The following is a 22116-nucleotide window of genomic DNA, read 5'->3' on the forward strand; positions in this document are numbered from 1 at the left end:
ATTAATATGCTTGTCTCTTAATCTGTCTTTATCATAGGGACATCAGCCTTGGACCTAGTAATGGGTGAGGAAAAGAAATTTTCCTCTCCTATCAGCGTGAAGACTAAGGTCTGGAGTTTAAAGATGGAAAAGGAAATACTTCTGGGAAACTAAAATTGCTCCTGTTCCAAATTGCCTGACACATGAAGAAAACTGAGAGGAACAGATTGCTTTCATTTGGAAACTGGGAGACTTGAAGATGACAACTGTATGGAAAGTGTAATTAGAGAGGGTTTAATTGTTTCCTTTAGTAGATAGCTCACATACTAACATGTATCTAGAAAGCAGAGAGCTTTTAAGGACATAAGATAATGTCAGTCAATGCTGCAGAAATATTTGTGAAAAGTTATCAGCAAATATTCGAAATGAGGAGTACTCTATTTTCTCTGGAATTTGTATGCAAAAGGAATGAACAAATGGATTCATAAAATGATCTTCGCATTTGAAATTTCTTATTTTACTTAAGTTATCAGAGCCGTTAGGTGAAAGGTTTGTGAACCTAGATTAGCACTAGAAGCTAGAAATCTCAGTTTTCTTTGCATGGGTAAATATAAGTATTGTGAAAAATGTGTCCATACTCCTTACCAAAAATCTTTGAATTACTCTCCAGAACGACCCCTTTCAAAACACAATTGTTCACTGCTCAGCCCTTAGAGATTCTGATTTTGTATCGTTGGATACATTCATAGATCTAAGTTTGAAACAGCCTTCTCAGTATTCTGGTTTTCAGGGGACTTTGGAAAGCACAAAATTACACTGTCTTTATTCTGGGTTGTGGCACAAGGCATGGTAGGTAAACAACCTAGCTCTTATTTGCTTTTACTATCTTGCTAGCAATGCTGAGCAGCAAGCCTTTCTAGTTAGTTGAAAAGTCTGGCTAGCTTGATGATATGGCACAGGAACTTCCACTGGATTTTATCTTCACACTGGGATGAGATAATTTAATGCAAAGTAGCCAGATTCCAGGTTTGAACATCTTCAACCTGAGTGGATCCTAGTTATTGTCCAGTGAACTGATGCCTCCCTGCTTCATCACTCCTTCCACTCTTCAAAAAATGTTACCTGCATTTCCATGTTTTCTCCCGTCAAGTCTTAGGTGTTGTTGTTGTTTTAAATACTAGATTGGCCATGTTTTCCATGGAAAATAAACAAGAGATAGTGTACATTTATGCACCTCCTAAGGAAATGGTGGGCTGTGAATAAGTGGGAAGTTGGTGTGGTATTTCAGTGCTATTCCAAAACAATAATTCTCTTTACTCAGCAAAGAGCACAATATTCAACTTTTCATAGGAAGCTTTAGTATTCTTTTCAGAGCTACGTATCAAAACCCACACACAATGGATACATTCCCTCTCACTGGAGCATCAAAGCAGAGGGAACTTGCACATCATTCTCAAATGAACTCTTTTCATTGCAACCTCAGATTTGCTCTCTGGGGATCACTGACTTAAAACCATGAAGAAGAGGGTGAGGGGCCATCATGCCATTTCCATTAAAAGCAGTTGTTGATGGCCATTTTCTCATTTTCTTTCTCTTTTTTCCTATTTCACAGTAATGCTTGCATTCCAATAAAATGAGGTTTCCTGCAATACACCAGACAGGACTATTCTCCCCCACTAATGCCCGCTGCTTTTCAAGTGGGTGGTGGGATAACGAAGAACATTTGTTACTGGGCAGAGTCTCTTCAAAACCATTAACACAAAGTATTCGGCCCTTTTTATGTGAGGATATTTTTTCCTATATATAATTTAATTTCATTTCTTTGGGGAGAGGACTCGTGGTCAGTTAAGTCACAATCACTCCAGCTACACAACCATAGCAAAAAAATCTTTCCATTGAACACCAGACTTCTGTGTGATTGGCCTTATAGAGAAAGTTAGTAATTTGTAAGTATTTCTATCTGTCTTGGTCTTTTTGGCTCGGATACACTTTGGTGGACAGTCTTGTAAAATGGTCTCAGTGATCCCAGCAATGCCCTTGTACCATCCTTTCCACTTGTATGCAGGTGAGACTAATGATTTATTTCTAATAGCATTGATGGACTGAAACTTCCACAATGGACAAGGACCTGTGTCTTGCTTGCTTTCTCTCCTTGTTATCATTCTTCTGCTGCCATGTGGCTAGGTGTTTTGTGGAGTTTTTCCTGGGAGAGAAGGAGGAAGAAAGGAGGAACTGAGGCAAAATCCACCAGTCTGAATTCTCCTGACAATCACAATAGAGACAGGAAGCACACCCTTATTCACTGAGCCTCAAGGCAACCCTAGAATGTAAGAAACCCAGATTCTACAGATCTAGTTTAAGACAAGCCTGAATTCTTTTTTCTTTTTTTCTTTTTCAGTCGTGGGGCTTGAACTCTGGGCCTGGGCACTGTCCTTCAGCTCTTTAGCTCAAGGCTAGTACTCTACCACTTGAGCTACAGTGCCGGTTTTCTGAGAGGTTTATTGGAAATAAATGAGTCTCACAGACTTTCCTGACCCGGTGGCTTTGAAGCGTGATCCTTAGATCTCAGCCTTCCGAGTCACTAGGATTACTGATGTGAATTCTTGACCCATAGAAAGGTGTTCCATCTCAAGCTGTTAAGTTTTCAGATAACTTGTTACACAGCAGTAGATAACCAGTCCATTTGTCTTTCATTTATAAACTTTACCTTTGAACTATAATGGATATACAGAAAGGTATACAACATAATATCACAACTCAGTGAATTTTATAAAGGGAACATACATATAATTATCAATCTAATAAAGAGATAGAACATTACCAATATTCGTTTGCATGCCTTAAAAATAATTAAATATCCTTCTAAGATGACCCTTAGATGCTATGTTTATCAATATAGGTGAATTTGCCTGTTCTTGGCTTTATGTAATTGGAATCTCTCTCTGTCTCTCTAATCACTGTGTTTGGGGAATTCAAGTAGAAGAATTTCATCAATGGTAAACTGCTATTTAACACAATTTTTAATTCTATTCTATGGACAATTGGTTTCCTTCTAATTTTTATCATTAGAAGTATCACAGTAGTAGACACATGTTCTTATGCATGTTTTAAACACATATTAGAACTTCTATTGAGTATATACCTAGGAGTGGGGTTTCTGGATCAACAGTATCTATCGTAGATACTGTCTAATCATTCTCCAACTCACTATATTAGTTACAGTTCTATCCAGAGCATATGAACTCTAGCTCCCTAATCCCTGTTCTCACTTGGTATTATCAAGTTTGGTTTTAATTTACCCAGTCAGGAGGATGCAAGGTGAAATTGCATTATGGTTCACTTTCCTTTTTTTTTTTTTTGTCGGTCGTGGGTCTTGAACTCTGGGCCTGGGCGCTGTCCCTCAGCTCTTCAGCTCAAGGCGAGCGCTCTAGCACTCACTTTCCATTTTTATAGAAATTAAATTGTATTGTGGTTCATTTTCTATTTTTATAGAAATTAATGACCTGAAATGCTTTATCTTGTGTCTATTGGCTATTTGAATATTTTTATTCATAAAATGTTAAGATGTATATTAACTGAGTATTAGTAAAAAAATTTTTTTAAGAGTATTAGTAAAAAATTTTGTGATCTTTAGTATAAAATTTAAATATGTTGTATTATATTTTCTTCACGTAAAGACTTCTATTAACATATATTAATTGTACAAAATGAGTTTTAGTACGGAATTTTCCTTGGATTATATTCACCCCTGTATCCCATTTTGTTTCCTTTCTCCCCTCCCACTCTTCTCTTTCCCTTTCCTATAAGTTCCTCTCCTATTGTCATTCTTTTTTGTTAAAAGTGCTTTCACAAAAGAGAAAAAAATATGGTATTTGTCTTTCTGCATCTTATTTGCTTAACATGATTTCCATTTTTCTACAGGTGGCATAATTTCATTTTTCTTTATGAATGAAAAATATAGACCTAGTTTCATATTTGTTGTAGGTGAATATCTAGTTTCCCCAGCACCGAGATACATTGTTTTAGCTTAATACCTGTGCCTCTTGCCTATAACCCTAGCTACTTTGGAGGCTGAGAAATGGAGGATCATAGTTTGAGACCTGCCTGGGGCAGAAAAGTTCATAAGACCATGTGTTCCAACAGAAGAAGATGGTTATAGTGGTGAATGCCTGTCATTCCAGCTATGAGAGAAAGCCTAGGCCAGGTATGTACCTAGGCAAGAAGCAAGACCCTATCTCAAAAGTATCCAGTGCAGGGGGCTGGTGGCATGGCTTTTCTGTAAAGGGCCTGCCTAGCAAGCACCAAGTGCTGGGTTCAAACCTCAGTACTGCTGAAAGAAACATACTGTTTTGAAACATGGATACTCAATTAGGCACTATTATTTGTATTTCACAGATGAGCACACTGAGCCTCAATGAAGGTAAAGCCTGATTATGGTTTCAAAGCCCAGGGTAAAAGTTAGTAATCCAAGCCCTTAACTTCTACATCATACTTCCTCCTGGATAGATCAGGGAGGCAACAGGGCTTGGAACAGAAATACAGCACAGGTGTGGAAGCATGTGAAAGGCATTCCCAATCTCACCACTGAAGACATCATTGCAATGCTGAGAATCAAGGAAAAGGCTCCAGAAGGACTGGATAAAATATTGTGAGTCTGATACATATCGAAAAAGAAAAAAGACATATGGAAGACAAGGGACATTACATAAATTATAAACAAGTCTGTGATGCATAGAGCTTGGGAAGAGAACTCTTTGGACTGTGGTTTTCACAATCCTAGCGTAGGATACATAGCTCACAGCAGCTCACTGAGAAGAACCAAGGTTGACCAGTGCTGAGGACTGGCAAGTCTTAAAGGTCAGGAGGTTCTGAACACTATGATCGTAGTGAAGACTTGGCTGACAACTGTTAGGTTTGAACAGATAAGTATTAAGATCTTGAAGATGCGGTCAGGACTGTCTATGGGGTACTATCACAAGCACTGGGATCCTGAAAACTGGAACTGAAGATGTGGAGGAAATTACATTCATTCTGGGCTGTAATTAACCAACCACTTCCCAGGCTTTGTCAACACACACACACACACACACACACACACACACACACACACACACACACACACACACGCATACACACTCTTAATAAGTGTGTTGGGAGTTTATGAAAAGCATTTTGTTTGTCATAAGTGACATGAAGCAAAGTTTTCCTGTCAGCAGATGGGACTACCATTTTTATTCCTATAATACTGTGGACACAAATAAGTCTTTGCTTTTAAGTAACTCAGTTGAGATTCCTGTAAATGCTGGGGATAAATAGCTTGTTTTTCAGTTTCCTTGAGACAAACCACATGAAGAATCCAGGCACCAGAGTGGCATCTGGGCCCCTCTCCCAAGCAGAACTGAAAATGATTTGTCGTAAAAGGATTAATAAAGGAACTCATCTCTTCCAATTAGCCCTCCTCAACAAGGCAGAGTAAAATATATTCTCCTTTTCTTTGGTAAAGCACTCCAACCTTTCACATCCTTTATAGTTAGAAATGTCCAAATGTAAATCCTTCTGAGAAAATTGAAGCCTTTCTCCTAACCCCACCCCCTACCCCAGTTCCCAGGGGAAACAAAGAACATGAAACCAGATTGTAAAGCCAAATGAGCTTCCCCTTTAATCTGTCATATTTTCTCCCTTCATATCCCACACCATATACTTGCAACCATATACTTATATATGTATTTGTCTATTTGTTTATTGCTCTCTCTACCATGTATGGTCTAGTGCCTCAAGCAGAAAGAAACTGATTGTTTTGTTCACTGCTACATTCCCACAGCAGAGTCATATGCCCCATGCATATTATATTATCCAAAGACATTTGACAATCTATAATAAATATATAGGAAAGAAAATGAGGTCCATAATTTTACATTTAGCCGCTCTTTGTTGTTGCTGTTCTTGTTTTTAGTGCAAGTGCATACAGTGGGAATGCGTGTAATGTCTGTCAAGCCGTGTTAGTTGCCATGGGTAAGTCCCCCAACTCGTGAATCACCTTGCCCCTTTTCCTCCCCCGGGATTGCCTAAATTGTTCACAATCTTTCACCTAAGCTAGAAGGCCCTTAACTAATTTCTAGGTTTTATTTCCCCTGCCAATCGTAGTCAGCTTTAATAATTTAAACTTCAAAAATACCACTTTCAAGATTAAAAGGAACCATGTGGCATTGGATTGGAGTTGAATGTGTGCTTTCAAACTCCAGTTTAGCTTATATAGGCAGTGATAAATATATGTAGGGAGAATTCTAAGTTCTTGTATATATACAAGTTAGTGAACATATGCGTATCGCTCAGATCTCTTTTCAGAGAGCCTAGAAGCTGTTATGTCCCAGAATCAGTAAGCACAATCCCCACTCAGACCTTGATTTTTTTGGTGCCATTCTTGAATAAAATTAATCAAGGAACTTTGGAGAAATAACTGGCTCTAAGTCTTGATCAGGAAATACACAAAATATCCTAAATCAAAATATAGTCCCTAGAAATAGGAAAGTGTCACAAAGAAACCAAAAACATACAAGAACAGAAGCAGTATTTGAAACAACAACAACTGAGAATTTTCCCCTGACTTCACATCAAATACCAAACTTTGATCCAGGATGCTCAGAGAACATCAGGCAGGATAAATGGAAAAAGAAAACAACCACCACCACAAAAGCCCAACCTGACCACAACCCAACACCTAGCCACTTCATACTTACTGGAGAAGAAGATGGTCATTAATAAAAGGAAATCTTTAAAAAAAATAAACAGAGGAAAATAGACACCAGAAAAAACAAAACCCAGAGGAATAAATACAAGAGTTGTGTCTTGCAACCAAGAGAAGATAGAGTGAAACATTTAAAAAATTAAAGGAAGAAAGCCCTCCAACATATTTTGTATCCTGTAACATTATTTTTCCAGTGAAGGAACAAGCCGGGCAATGGTGGCTCATACCTGTGATCCTAACTACTCAGGAGGCTGAAATCTGAGAATTGTGATTCAAAGTCAGGCCAGGCAGGAAATTCTATTAAATTCTTATCTCAAATTAAGCACAACACACACACACACACACACACACACACACACACACACACACACACACACACACACACACACACACAGAGCTGGAAGTGGAGCTATGGGTCAAGTGGTAGAATGCTAGCCTTGAGGAAAAACTGCTCAGGAATAGCACGCAGTCCTGAGTTCCAGCCCTAGGACCAGCACCTACACAAAAAAGAAGAATGTCAAGAGTGATCAAACACACCTACAATCTTAATACTCAAAAGGCTGAGGCTAAAACAGGATGTTTGTGAACACAAGGATAGCCTGGGTGACATAATGAGACCCTATCTCAAAAAAAACTTAAAATATAAAAGAAGAAACCCTTTCTTAGATAAATAAACACCAAGAATTTGTTGCCAGCAACCTTGCCTTGCAAAAAGTGATTTCACATTTTCTTCAGGGAAAAGTAATTGATATAGGTCAGAAAGTTGCCTCTATATAAAGAGGTAAGTGAAAATTTAAAAATAACCTGTATTTTTATCCTAATAGATAACAATTTGCTTAACATTATTGGCAGCAATATTTTGTTCTGTGTGTTTATATTGTTTTTGCATGCTTAGGTGTAAGTGAAGTGAAAAAGAATGACTTACTAACAAAGGGAACTTCTCAAGCTAATAAGAATTACCTTTTTAGACAGTTGCCTCTATTGTTTCTATTGTGCGTTATTAATTTTCACACAGCAATCGATAGTAAAGGCCATGGTGACAACATATCCTAGATTGTTTTTTATATCCACTCAGCAGAATAATGATAATAAAGGCAGCCTGATGTATGTCCTCTACCTAAAAATATTTTTGTTTTCCTTCTATAAATTTGAGGAGATAGAAATCTCTGGATGTGGTGACACTCTGTCCTGAGATTTTAAACATCTCCATATTTAGGAAGCTTATGCAAATCTTCTTGCAAGAAGATAAATATAGGATGGGATAAACAGTGCATCCTATTGTTTTTTCATAAAATAAGATCCTATAACTGTTCTAGTGTTTTTTGTGGCATAATGTAACACCTGCACTTCCATATATCCAGGTGCTGAGATAAATGCTCTGCCTTGTCTGCTTTGCTCCCTCAGCATCTATCTTAAGGTATGTTCGTGATAATCTAGTACAACCAAATTTAAGTTTAACATTAGTATTCTTTTGTCAAATCTTTTCTTGTTTTCAATGCTAAGGGAAAACTATCTGTCACATGCTTATTGCCCGTGATGCTTATTTCATGGAAATGTACGAAGGAGCAAATGAAAACATTTGAGAGAAGTCACATAAGAAGAGAGAGACACCACACTCATGGAAGGGGTGCTATAAGCATAGATGGTAAATATTTCCCCCGTAGAATTGCTTTTACTAAAGTCCTAGAAACAAATGATTGTACATCAACAGAAATTTCTTCCAAGAACGGAGACAAGTTCCGAGTATCAAGAGTCTATTCTTTTCATCTGAAGCTTCCTACTGGCACAGAAGAATAAAAAAGAATTAAAAAAAAGGAGATTTGACATGTGGCTATTTATAATCCTGATGGTGAATATGTTATTTCCTTTGTTCATGGCTGATGTACAAGTTACTCTCAAACAGAACAGTTGTATCTGATGTTTTTAGACATTACACATAGCTAAACAATTAAACCCATGGTAATTGAACCATCTATTAAGTGTACTGGCTACCAGTTATTTATATAAATTAGTCACTTAATTAAAGCACTTATTTTCAAATGAATGAATACATGGTTAGACAGATAATTTGCCAAAATGGTTCTCTTCTGACATTCCCTTGGTATTGATACAGAGTTTCTAACTTGAAATAGTTGACTTGCTAGGAATTCAAAAATTCACTTCATGTTTTCAGATTGTTTTTCCCTGCAGTTGTGTCTGTGAATGATAACTTTGACTTTACCTGTCAGTATTACAGGTTCAGCTGTGTGCATTTACACTGTATTTCAACTAAGCCAAATGTGTGTTGTCCCAAATGTGTACAAAGTTGTGTTGAATGTACTTTCCTTTTTAAAAAAGATGTGAATTTATTTTATTTTTATTTTATTGTTATTTTTACGTAGTTGTAAAAAGGAGTTGACCTCTTAATCAAAAATGACCACACTTCTCCATAGTTTTTTTTAAAAAAAGACTTTTTTAAAAGTAAAATTCTGCTAGTAAACTATAAACAGTTAATGCTCTTTCATTATTTAATAAATGAGTGCAAAAAAGCCACTGTCTTGATCTGAAGTTTTAAGATACTGAGGGGAAATGATCATGGATTGCAAAATGCCTTAATTCTGTGGTTTGGTGCTGCATTATCAGAAGATCAGAGAACATCATGACATGAAACCAAAGGGTTTCAAAAGAAAAGGAAGTGGGAAAATCATTGGGTAATGCTTACTTCTAATAAACCCTAGGTTAGCTTTGACTTTCTTGAATCTGATGATCCTTCATCATAAGAAACATCTTTAATAAATTAAGAGCATTATTGTGGTTGACTATAGGAATTTCTTGTCCATTTGAATGAATTAAACAAAGCACTTTCTTTGAAAAAGGGAAACATTTGTATTTTAGATGCTTGATTTCTTAGCTTTCAGGTGCATTTTATTTGATCTTAGGACCCCTAAGGTGTTGAAACTAAAAATCTCAACACTCTAATCCCAGGAATTTGAAGGTTGGACTATGCAATCACATTTTTAAAGATATTTTACTTTTATTAAAAAAAATAGATCTACCTGATCATCGCTCTCCATTATCAAGTAAATGCCATCCTGTTTGATTAGATTAAATAAAGTGCCTTGTATGTTGTAATTAGTTTTAAATTTAATCAAGGGGAGTGCAAACTAATCAAGGGAAATAAAGAAGTGAAAGGGAAGCAAAATGACATTTGCAGTGGGTTGGTCCTACAGGAACTCCCATGAAGAGATAATAGATAAAATGCAAATATGGGGAAAATACTCTATGGATTTTGTACCCCAAAAGCTTGTCTAAGAGTCTCCTTTAACTTTAAAAAAAAGACAAAGATCATGTCATTGAATGAGAAATTTTTAGCTAGGAATTAGTAATTTTGCTACTGAGCAAGTTTAACCAACCATCCTTTTCATGAACAGTAAGCACTGGATAGTAATTTAACAAATTGAAGATCCTTACAGTCTGAGGTAGGTTCTTCTTTGCTACTCTTCTCTTTTCCTGCTAGCCTTTCTGTAAGCACAGCCAGAATTAGAACTAAGCTAGAAGCAATAAGCACTGAGCTCAGTGACTGATAGCCTGCTTAGTTTTGATCTGTCTCAGAAACTTCATAGGATGAAACAAATGTCTTTGATGCATAGGTATGTGAATATGAGGTCTTCATGGTGAAAGTAAGGACAGGCTATCTGAAAAAGATGAAGAAATACGCACCCAACATTCAAGACTGAGGTGGACTGAAGAGTACCGGGGAAAGTGAAACTTTCATCAGAAAAGAAAGAGCCTCTAGAAAGAACTGTACCAAAATGGTAAGCAAGAATTAAAGGAAGCATGGCAAAGGAGTCAACACCATTGAGCCAAGAGCTCTTCCTCCATCTTTGAGTCTGCAGTGTTCTAATAATGTCTTCCCCTTCACTCCCTTCTTTCCTGTCTGTCCTATTTTCAAGATCCTGTTACCATTTTCAATTCACCTAAAAGAATGTGTGTTTAGGAGCTAGCCTTCCTTGGGTTCAAATCCTGATTCAACCTTTTCCTGGCTACCCAGCCCTTTGGGGAAGATAACTTGAGCATCAATTTCTCCTCTATTTCGAGGTATAATTTCGTTGTGCTAAAATTTTGTAATTTGTCACCTCTTCTTCTCATTCGCCTTTTGGTTGTATTGCACTGCTTTCTTGAAGTAGTCTTTATTTCTGCTTTCCTTAGCACATTATCTCTTTACTAACACCCTTTTTCCAATGTCTTCTGTTTTTGTCCTCTTGCATTTAGTTGGGTTTTTTCTGCAAGACTCTGAAGTATTATTTTGACTTGATCCTTCCTTTGTACCAAGTTAGAACTCCCCTATGGTGTTCTCATTATATCTTTTCACCAGAATACCACAATGCTACTTGCATACTAATGATGGTGTGGTGTTGTCTTCTTTCTTTGCCAGGTGGTAGGCTTCTTAAGTAAAGGTGGCTGATAACTTGGAAACACTTTGGCTGTCAAAAATGAAACTAAAATATATACAAAAAAAAAAAATAAAAGAGTAGCTTTATGAAGAATCAGTTCTATGACAATGAAAAAAACGAAACTAAACTAAATAGTTTTAGCGAAGGAGAGATGAAAGGTTGAAAACCAATTCTATACAGTGTACACTGTCTAGAAAATTCTGGTTATCCTATCCCCTATCTGGGATGATGTTTCTCAGCTCTAACAAAGTAAGGTTCACACTGGGGATTTCTCTTCCTGAATGGCAGGAATGGTATGGGGAGCAGGAACCTGCCTTTTTCAAGTGGCTCCTCCTCGATTTAAACGTGCAGTCAGAACTGAAACTCACTGAGCTAAAGCCATAACATCTGAACTCAGTAACTAATGACTTCTGCTTGGTTGATGACTTTATCTCCAAAAGTCCATATACCTGTGCACAAAACCGTTTGTTCCTTGCCAATGACCAGTTTGGAAATGGAAAAGTTTAAGCCAGATTGACATCAGATGAGGCTAACATGAACTTTCTGGGAAAGAGCATCAAATTTGCATTCTTCCTGCTGAGTGTGAGTGGGAAATATTGACCCCAGTTGCTACTGGTGTTCAATCTGTTACCCTGAGGGAGGCAGACCTATGAGGTTGCCAATTCTGTGGATATTCAAAAGGGATATGTACAGAATCTGGGACTCACATGACATGTTAAGTCACTGAATCAATTGGTCCGAGGCCTAGGCTCCCACCAGATTTTATGTTATGTGGAATCATGCTTGTGTGTGTGTGTGTGTGTGTGTGTGTGTGTGTGTGTGTGTGTGTGTGTGTGTGTGTGTGTGTGTATTTATGAGTGTGATTTCAGTTATAATTTGTGCTGCTCAGTTTCCATTGTTTTGTCCTTGTCTATGTTTTGACTTCACAATGGTGCAATAGTACAAAAAAATATGGATCTTTTTCTGCTCTGAATATATCTCTAGTCCCACACCCTAGAATGAGAGTGAAAAACCTGTTTATTTATCTTATTTTGATCACTGACCCTTGTAAAGACCATGTGACAAGTCCTAGCATGTTTTCATACCTCTGTTCCTGGCATGTCCCAGAACTTTTCTATTTGTTGACTATCACAGGCTTCCAGCCCACATCGGTGAGGATGAGGAAGGCCCCAGCCTAGAAGTGAGAAGCATCAAAGGAGAGGAAGCAGCATCCTCGTACAGATGTATCTCATGAAAATATCAGCTGGGCTTGAATTAGGCAGCAATTAGAGCAGAGGAAGAGATGAATTCAGAGGAGATGAATTCAGGTATTTGGTCAAAATATTTGAAAATATTTCTGAACTCAAGATCTGATGAAGGTTAGAATAAAGTAGAAAATGATTTTATGCCTTGGCATGAGAAAGAACGTCGTTTCATTTGGGTTCCGGCTGAGGTAAACATGCAGTTATAAGATTTTACCTGTCTCTGTAGGCACAGTAAAGATCCTGCCATGTTCTCTCCCTACCTATGTCCAGTTACTTCAACTATCAGTGATTTCACCCTGCGATTGCTCAATTCCATGGAACTCCAAGCTCCTGCTACCTTGTACTTGACATGTTTACCTGCTTCATTTCTTCGACTAAGGTGCGAGTTCTTCAGGGATTTTTATTCCTCTGTTTTGTTTAAATGTGAACTCTGGGGTCCAATCACTAGGATGTACATCTTAGACAAATTCCTTAATAAACTTGTCTTCTTGGTAAGCCAGTCAATCTAAGTCTCAGGTTTTTCATTTGTAGGATGTAGTAGCAATAGTAGTAGTAGTAGCAGTGGTGGTGGTGGTGGTGGTAGTTGTGGTGGTGGTGGTAGTGACACCTACTTATAGAGTGAATTTGTGAAGATTCTGTAAGATGTGCATAGAAAAGACTTCTTACAGTGATATTTAGCAACCAGCATGGTGCACTGAAATAGAGGGTCCTCCAGTAAACATTCCTGAGTAAACTGGATTTCATAAATGAAGGAATGAGTTTCACCAAAGCACCTCCAGACTATTGTTCCATAAGACAAGACTTGGGATCTCCAGGACAGAAGATGGAATCTGCAATGGCCAGAGGTCATAGCTCTCAAATTCCCAGCCTCAAATTGTCTTCATACCATGTAAAGATCCCACAGATTTTATTTGGTTTCCTTTCTTTCATGTTTTATTGTGTCCTAAAGTCATCTTCAGCCTTTGGGAGTTGTTTGGAGAAAGACCACCCTGGAGTTTTATAACACACAGTTTTGAGACATATATTCAACAGTTTTGAGACATATACTCCAAGTTTTAAGACATGTATTCAAATACTTCAAGTATTTGAAAGGAACCTGCATCTATTTGGCTCTGCATGTACACTACATCTTTTGTGCATTGCCCTGAGACATTATGGATCTAATGTATATATTTGGTGTTTTACAATCAAAGGCACAAATTGAATTTCTTCAAAAGGAATTTCTCATTACTATAATACATTAGCATCTTTGCATTCATGAAAATTTTCCTGAGATTTTAATTAATATACTTTAAGATAAAGGTTCAAAAGAATATTCTTTGCTACAGCAAAGACTAAGCACTTTGTCTGTATATTGTCCAATTGCCTTTTGATTCCTCCTAACGTTTATGTGACCCGATCTCAAGTTTGGAGCTGGAGTATCTCAGGAGAAGAAATTGAGTTTATAACAAGCTCAGGAAGGTGTAACAATTTATTCAATGGCTTCAACAAGGTGTTTTCATAAAGTATCTTTTTCTTTATCTTGGGGTGGGAATAATAGGAGGTCTCACTATATAGTCCAAGCTAACCTCAAACTCATAATCTTTTGCCTCCCTTTCCCAAAGGATGGGATTTTAGGTATGTGCTACCATGCCTGGCAGGTCTGAATTTTTGACAGCACAGAGAATTATACGTTCTTTTCCTTTTCTTTCTCCACTTCTCTACCAGCAAAACAAAAAGCAATAGATTGGAGCATTGGTGTTATGTGTGTGCACATAGAGCACACCTGTGTATTTACGGATGAATAGCTACAAGCAGTACAGAGAGAGCAACATAATCCATTCTCTTAGATACCAGCCTGAAGCATGGCTGGCAAGATCCAACGACCTTGTGCTAGAGATAGGCCTGCTGAGCAGAAATTGATTTAGAAGGGGAAAAGGTGCATGAGAAGCTCAGAGACCTTCCAGTGGCCCACAGGAGATGGAGGAACTAGCCAGGAAAAACGGCAAGAGGGAGCAAGTCCTAAAAAAATTCACAGCTTGGAACTGTGGCCCCCCGCCCACGACCCTTACCTGAGGAATTTTTGGAAAGAATTTTAAGGAAAAACTCAAACATACCTTTTAATGTTCTTGGCTGGAACACATCAAAAGAAAACACTGTGATTTTTATTTGTTCTTAATTAATGGACAAAGGAGAGATGCAGTTCTATTATGCCTGTCATGGCCCTCTGTTTGGCATTGTGGTAAGTTGCTGGGATCTTTGTCTTTATGTGAGAGACGCCACATACCACCCTGGTTCCCACCAGAGGCAGTGGTCTGTTTCCTCTTTGTCTTCCTTCTCAGCTGCCACCGCATGCCTTCCACCTCCCCAAGTGTGCTGTCTTACATTATTCAACTCAAAAGATGCTTTACCAGTGCCAACGTCCTCAGATGTGGTTTGCTCAAATAGCATCCGACCAGCAACTAAACAGTAACTGGCATCCATCAGCCTCTGATGAGCGAGCGAGCCAAGGGAGACAAGACGGCTTCAGGCTTGCATAAACAACAATAAGAACATGTGCAGATTCCAAAAGAACACACATCGAATTTAATAAAGACTCGGAGCCCCCAAAGAGCGGTGTTAGCAGATGACGCAGGAGTTCTTTTGTTTTCCTCCTGGATTATCTTGTATTGGTTTGTCTTTGAAGGCGATGGTTCCAAATCTACCCACCAAATGACAGGGACTCAGTTCACTTGACTTTGATTGTGTCACCTCTTGATTAGTTGAGCGCTCGAAGTCTGGGCAACTGAGGGGCTTGTTAGAGTACCGCTTGGCTGGGATGTAAGAATTGTTAGGTTCAGTGTCCACAAATGTCTGACAGCCACAAAGGCATTGGGTTAATGGCGGTGGTGGAGTTCATGCATTACAATGCTTGGAAGAGAACCCTGAAATCCATGCATTATTCTTTGGTTGTAGCCAAAGAATTTCATAAAAACTCAATGGCACTTGAATATCAGTCATGGAATCAAGAGGGAACATGGGAAGGAATGTGGAGGCGCCATAGAGAAGGGCAGATATGAACTAGCCCTGAGAAAAACCAAGTTAAACGAAGAAAAGAAAAGAAAAGAAAAAAGCAAAGTTTTCCCTGTGAAGCAAAAGCAAGGCAAGGGGTAGGAGAGGAAGAGAGGACCAGCATTCAGGTCCAGGTGAACTTCAGCTGTCCTGACTGTTTGGAGAGACTGTTTGTTTGTTTGTTTGTTTGTTTCTATAGGGAGCCTTTTGATTCTCAGGGAGGGAAGCCAGTGAACAGGTGGCCTCTCTCTAGCTCTCTTGGCTAGGGGTGAACCTGCAGCTTCTTTTAGGTCTCCCTCACCTCGGCTTCCACTGAGCCCAACATCGCCCCATGGCCTCTCCTTGCCCCTGATTTTCCATGCTGTTTCGATCCAGTACACTGGCTGCCTATCTGAATGTGCTCAGGACCAGCGGGAGGAGGCCAGGGAGCAAAACACATTGTTCATGGGAGTGCACGTGGACCCGCTCTTCTGTCCAAAGGTGATTAGGCTTTCATATAGCAGGAATATGGAGAAAAAGGTCTATTTATGTAGAGGGGGTGGGCTGTAAGACCTCTCTCATCCTCAGTACAGAGAAGGGAGGAAAAGGAGAGCCAAGTCTCCCTATGTCATGGGTGCATGCTCATTTTTCATCTGGCTTGTTTCTGTAGATCTGGCTTCCTGTCCTTGACCCTCACATTACTTTCTCCTGTCAGGAGGAGGCTGGTTGGGGAAAGCCTTGTGCTGCTCCACAGACACCCAGAAGTGGGGGGGTGGGAGGTAGGGCCAGGAGGTGGCTGCCCCGACTCCAATTTAGTCTGCCTATGGGTTAGCAGTGGCAGCTAGAGGTCCTGTGAAAAACGTCTGGCTGCCTCTGTTGGCGGTCCTCCAGCGAGAACTGTTCACAGGCCTGTTCTCAGACGGCCTCATGCCAGAGGCTCTAACTGGGGAACACAAATCGCATTGCTTTTATTTTTTTTTTCAACAACCTCAAAGACATCCTTTTATGGACAGACCCGTGTCTGCCTGCCTTTTTTTTTTTTTTTTTTTTTCAATTTCTGTTGAGAAACTGACCTCCTTTAGCCTGGGCAAAGCAACAGGTGACCTTTCAGAGAGTGGGTGGCTGTCAAAGCTGCTCTGTCTCCAGCGTCTCCACAGAACAAGACAAATGGAGCCTTCAGCGTGCTAGGGCACGGATGCTGCCTTGAAATGGGCCGTGGGGTTTGCTGGTGTGGACTCACTGGATTTAGCATAGCGCATAGGCAAACAGGACAACAGCATTCTGAGTCTCCTGTAAGAAGAGTCCCTAGGGCTTTTATCTAAATATACTCAGATGTGTGCAGTTTATACACGCCCCAAGGGCTGTCTCTGCTCCACAGAGATGTGGTGGGGAGATGCAAAGTTAAGGCCAGCACTTCCTACATTGATAACTAGATGAGAAACCATCTCCCAGATTACAGAGATTCCTCCTCCTCCTCCTCCTCCTCCTCCTCCTCCTCCTCCTCCTCCTCCTCCTCCTCCTCCTCCTCCTCCTCCTCCTCCTCCTCCTCCTCCTCCTCCTCCTCCTCCTCCTCCTCCTCCTCCTCCTCCTCCTCCTCCTCTTCCTCTTCTTCTCCTTCTCCTTCTCCTTCTTCTTCTTTTCTTTCTTTTCAATTGTTTAGCTGGATATGGAGTCTTGTGGACTTTCCTTCCCTCACTCTTTTCAAACCCTAACCCTCCAAGTCTCAATCTCCTAGGTAGCTAGAATTATAGGTTTGAGTCACCCTTACCCAGTGGAGGAATTTTTCTTAATCACTGGTATCTGCAGGTTTTCAAATCTCAGAGAAAGTGTTAATTTGATATTGTTAATTTAGTCAAGCATGAATAAGCACTGGAACATGATAGATGGAGAAGAAATTGACTCCATCCAACACTCACATGTCAGCAGGATGATTTAAGGAAAATCCTGGTAACCAAGGTCTATATAAATGAAAGCCAGAAACGATTTCTACTTTTGGTATAAATAAATTATAATGGCCTCTTTTAGCCTTCTGTATCCAGATCTGTACATTCATTTTGTGTTTAAAATAATGAGGGGGACCTAAGGAAGCTAAAATTAAACACCAGGTTTTTAGTTTTTACCTATTATTAGGAGATAGTTGTTAGTTTTTACCTGTTATTAGGAGATAAGGGTTAGAAAATTTTGCCTGGGGATTCTGGTGTATTATTGTGCTTGGTTTTATTTTAGCCTCATTGATTTGTATTTGTATTGATGCTCATTGATTTTACTAATATAATGTATATTTAAAACTTACACAGTGTCTTGTTTTCTCTGCTCTCTCTCTCTGCTGTTTTCTAGCTCTTTCTCAACTCTTTCCTTCTCTTCTCTTTCCCCAGCTCTCTTCTTTTAACTAGCTCTCTCTTTCCCACCTTTCCCAGACGCTTTCTTTTCTAGCTCTTTTCTCTCTTTTCTAGCTATTTTCTCTCTCTTTCCCAGCTCTCTCTCTTTCCCAGGCCTTTCCCCACCACGTGGAGGACCAAGATGGCCTGGTGCCAGCCAGAATGATGAATAAACCTACCCCTTACCTGAAAAAAAAAACTTATACAGTGTCTTATACTAAATTAACCATTCAATATTGGTACACTAAGATTGAAAGAATATATGCAGTATTTGCCACATCGTATCAATGTACAAAGCCTAAGGAAAAGAAGAAAACAAACAACATACAGAGAGTTCTCATAGACTGTAGGATTTAATGTATTATGTCATTAGATACAAGAAGCCAATATCACCAGTCTTCCAACCCAGAATTAGTAAAGAGGAGTAATCAAGCCTCAGGTCTCCTTTCCTTGGGCTCTTTTAGCAATGGGCAGGGAGGCTGGGTGAAAACAGCATCCATTTTTAAAACACAAGGAAAGATTTCACTAACTTTTTACAACATTTGTTTGCATCACAAGAACTGACCCCAGGCTTCAGTGGCTGGTTGGCCCTGGTCAATGGCTCACTGTTTATAACACATTCTCACATACAAAAGAGCTTTGAAAAGAAAGAGACTGTACAAGGGTGACCACTGTGCTTCTCAGAGCTTGTTTCCCAACAGTAGAAGGGATGGCCTCTGTGTACCTCAAAGAGTTAATAGGAATTTAGAAAGTCATTCAGGTCACTTGGGCAGTCTTTTCTGAGCGAAAAAGGTACCCAGACTATGAAAAAACTCTTGTTGATCTAAGTGTGTTGCCGAAAAGTTCCTGCTTTTACCTGGTGGGTTGGCTGTTGTTAAGGAAAAGATGAACTGCTTTTGGATAAGGAAGGGCTTTTCAAATGTAAGGTGTTGTCTTTAACTGATTTCTTTTCAGAGATGGAATTAATACATACCTCAGAAATGTTCAAGGCATAATAAGGTGTGGGTATATTTTGGGATTACTTGTGTGCTGTTAGACTTATTTCAAAGTCACCTATGTAAATACATTTTACCCTATTCAGTCACAAGCAGATTGTGAACCTGAGCTCAGCCAATCGGAGCAGAAGGGCAGAGCTTGCTGCGTGAGGGATAAATCAGGCAGTACCTGCCTGCTCTGTGTGCTCGCTTGCCAGACCTGTGGCTGATGGTGCACCCTTCTGCAGAAGCAAATTTTGCCTAGATGAGACAATTCTTTATTTTCACATCTATCATTGTGACTTCAGTGGTTACTGGAAAGCATATTTATAACACATTCAAAACACTTTCTACTGATCTTTGTTTTTATCCACAATACCTAAACAAACAAAACAACAACAGCAAACACAAAGTTATACTCAATGGTAGAGTGGGTTCTGTGCCCAGCAGAGAAAGAAAGAAAAGGAAAGAAAGAAAGAAAGAAAGAAAGGAAAGAAGGAAGGAAGGAAAGAAGGAAGAAAAGAAAAAAAGAAGGAACAAAGGAAGAAAGAAAGAGAGAGAAAGGAAAAAAGAAAGAAAAAAGAGAAGGAAAGAAAAAGACAATCTTATCCTAACAGCTTGTAAAACACCCCCCCACACCCACACACACACCCCACACACACACACAAACTCAAAATGGACCACCCACAGAGCTGTAAAACCTGAAATCTTTCAGAAAAAGTTAAAGGAAAATCTCTGGGATCTGAAGCTACCAGAGTTCTTAGCGTTGACAACAATATCATGATGAATAAAAGTTGAATAAATTGGTTTTCATCCATGGTTTTTCTCTGAGAAATATAATGTTAAGAGAGCAAAAGACAAGCTATATATGTCAAGGAAAAAAAGTCTCATATCTAGACTGTATAAAGAGCTCTCAAAGCCAGAGATAGAAAAATAACCACTTAAAGGTGTGCATGGCAGTACATGCCTGTAATCCTAACACTTGGGAAGTTGAGGCAAGAAGACCGTGAATTTGAGGCCATCTGGCTACTGAATGAGACAAAAACAAAAACAACAACAGTTCAACCCATTAAAAAGGAAGCAAAAGATATGACGAGACATTTCAATACCCAGGACACACAGGTGGCAAGCCAGCACGTGACCAGACGGTCCGTGTCATTTACCACACAGGGAAGTCCATGTTGAACCCATACTGTACACTTTTCAAAATGCTGAAAATCAAACGGGAATATCAAGCTCTGGAAAGGATGGAGATGAAGTTGATGACTGGTACATGCAAACTGGGAAAACAGTTTGGCAGCTTCGTCAAAAGGTGATTATCGACTGGAAGCATGGCTCGCGTGGTAGAGCATCAGCTGTGCACAACAAGCTAAACAAGAGCCTAAGACCCTGACTTCAAGCCCTGGTCTGTCCTCTACCCTATCCTCTAAAAAATATGAATATGCTGGGCTGGAGGCTTAACTCAGTGGAGTATTTGTAAGGTGCTGGAAAATAAATAAATAAATAATGTAAAATAAGCTGAACTATATCTCAGGGGTGCCTCACTATTCTGCCTTTCTCCAAGGAAAGAAATCTTACATTCACATACACAAAAATATACCTTGAACACTAAATATCTATCATGGTTGTATTTATAGATGTCCTTCACCATGTAAAATAAACCTTAGGAAATCTAGTCTCGAATACTACTCAACAATGAAAGTGAGTAAGTTATTGATGGATGGAATAACCTAAGAGCAGGAAGAATCTCAAGAAAAATATTTGGTGAAAAACCAATTAATTCCTAAAGGTTTTATGCCATAAGGTTACATTTATATAACCTCCTTTTTAAAATTTTTTTAATTTAATTTAATTTTTTTGTGAACATACTGTACAGAGGGGTTACAATTACATGGGCAGGATAATGCGTACATTTCTTATCAAGCATTGCAACCTCCTCCTTTGTTTACCCTTCACATCCCTTCCCTACCTCCCCCCTAACCCCCCCCCCCCCCCCGCACCAACATTGTAAAGCTCGTTTTGACATGACCTTGTACTTCTCATTGTTGCAACAGGTCCACTATATAACCTTCTTGAACTGACAAACTTATAGTAACAAAGAACTGACACCTGGATGCAAGGGATTAACAAGAAGATGAGGATGAGAGAGGAGAAGATGTAGTTACAAAGTGGTAATAGAAATGACCTCTCTGGTGACAAAAATGTCTTCTATCAGAACTAGATCACAAAGATTTTTCCTTGTTAAGACATTTTATTACAGTTTTGCAAGCTATTTCTATATTGAAGGAATTTGAGTGAAAAGTACATATTTTTCATTTTTAAAATAAATTGATTGAGATTTAATATATACACACACAAAAAAATTCCAGAACTTCAGATCTTCAGCCAGAGTACTTTTTTTTGAACATTTCTTTTTTTTTTATTGTGAAAATACTGTACAGAGGAGTTACAATTTCATGGGCAAGATAATGAGTACATTTCTTTTCCTTTCTTTTTTTTGGGGGGGGTCCGGTCGTGGGGCCTGAACTTTGGGCCTGGGCGCTGTCCCTAAGTTCTTCAGCTCGAGGCTAGTGCTCTACCACTTGAGCCACAGCGCCACTTCCAGCTTTTTTCTTTTTTGCTTATGTGGTGCTGAGGAACCCAGGGCCTCATGCATGCAAGGCAAGCACTCTAACACTGAGCCACCTTCCCAGCCCAATGAGTACATTTCTTATCAAGCATTGTAGCCTCCTCCTTTGTTTCCCCTTCCCATCCCTTCAGAGTATTTCTTGTAAGGTACTTATAACCAACTGCTGATACTTTTTCAACTGTCTTGTCAACTAGTCTATATGCTTTAGGAGATCTTGCCTTCTTACTACCATACCTCTAATATCTAACTAGATAGGTTAAGTATCTGTTGAAGGTAGAGACTAAATTTCATTCTTTTGCTTCCTATGTTTTCTGGGATTACTCGGTTTTCATTAGCAAAATTCTTATTAAGGGAAAACTATCAAGTGGACAAGGTCCTGGGTGGGCCTGGGAATATAGCTGGGAATGTGGGTTAGTGGTAGAGTGCTTGCCTAGCATGCATGAAGCCCTGGGTTCAATTCCTCAGTACCACATAAACAGAAAAAGCCAGAAGTGGCATTGTGGCTCAAGTGGTAGAGTGCTAGCCTCGAGCAAAAAGAAGCTCAGGGACAGTGCCCAGGTCTTGAGTTCTAGCTCCAGGATTAGCAAAAAAATCTCTCTTTCTCTCTCTCTCTCTCTCTCTCTCTCTCTCTCTCTCTCTCTCTCTCTCTCTCTCTCTCTCTCTCTCTCTCTCTCTCTCTCTCCCTCTCCCTCTCTCTCTCTCTCTCTATATATATATATGTGTGT

This window comes from Dipodomys merriami, unplaced genomic scaffold (assembly GCF_024711535.1).
Source record: "Dipodomys merriami isolate MVZ:Mamm:240054 unplaced genomic scaffold, mDipMer1.0.p SCAF_8, whole genome shotgun sequence".
NCBI lineage: Eukaryota > Metazoa > Chordata > Mammalia > Rodentia > Heteromyidae > Dipodomys > Dipodomys merriami.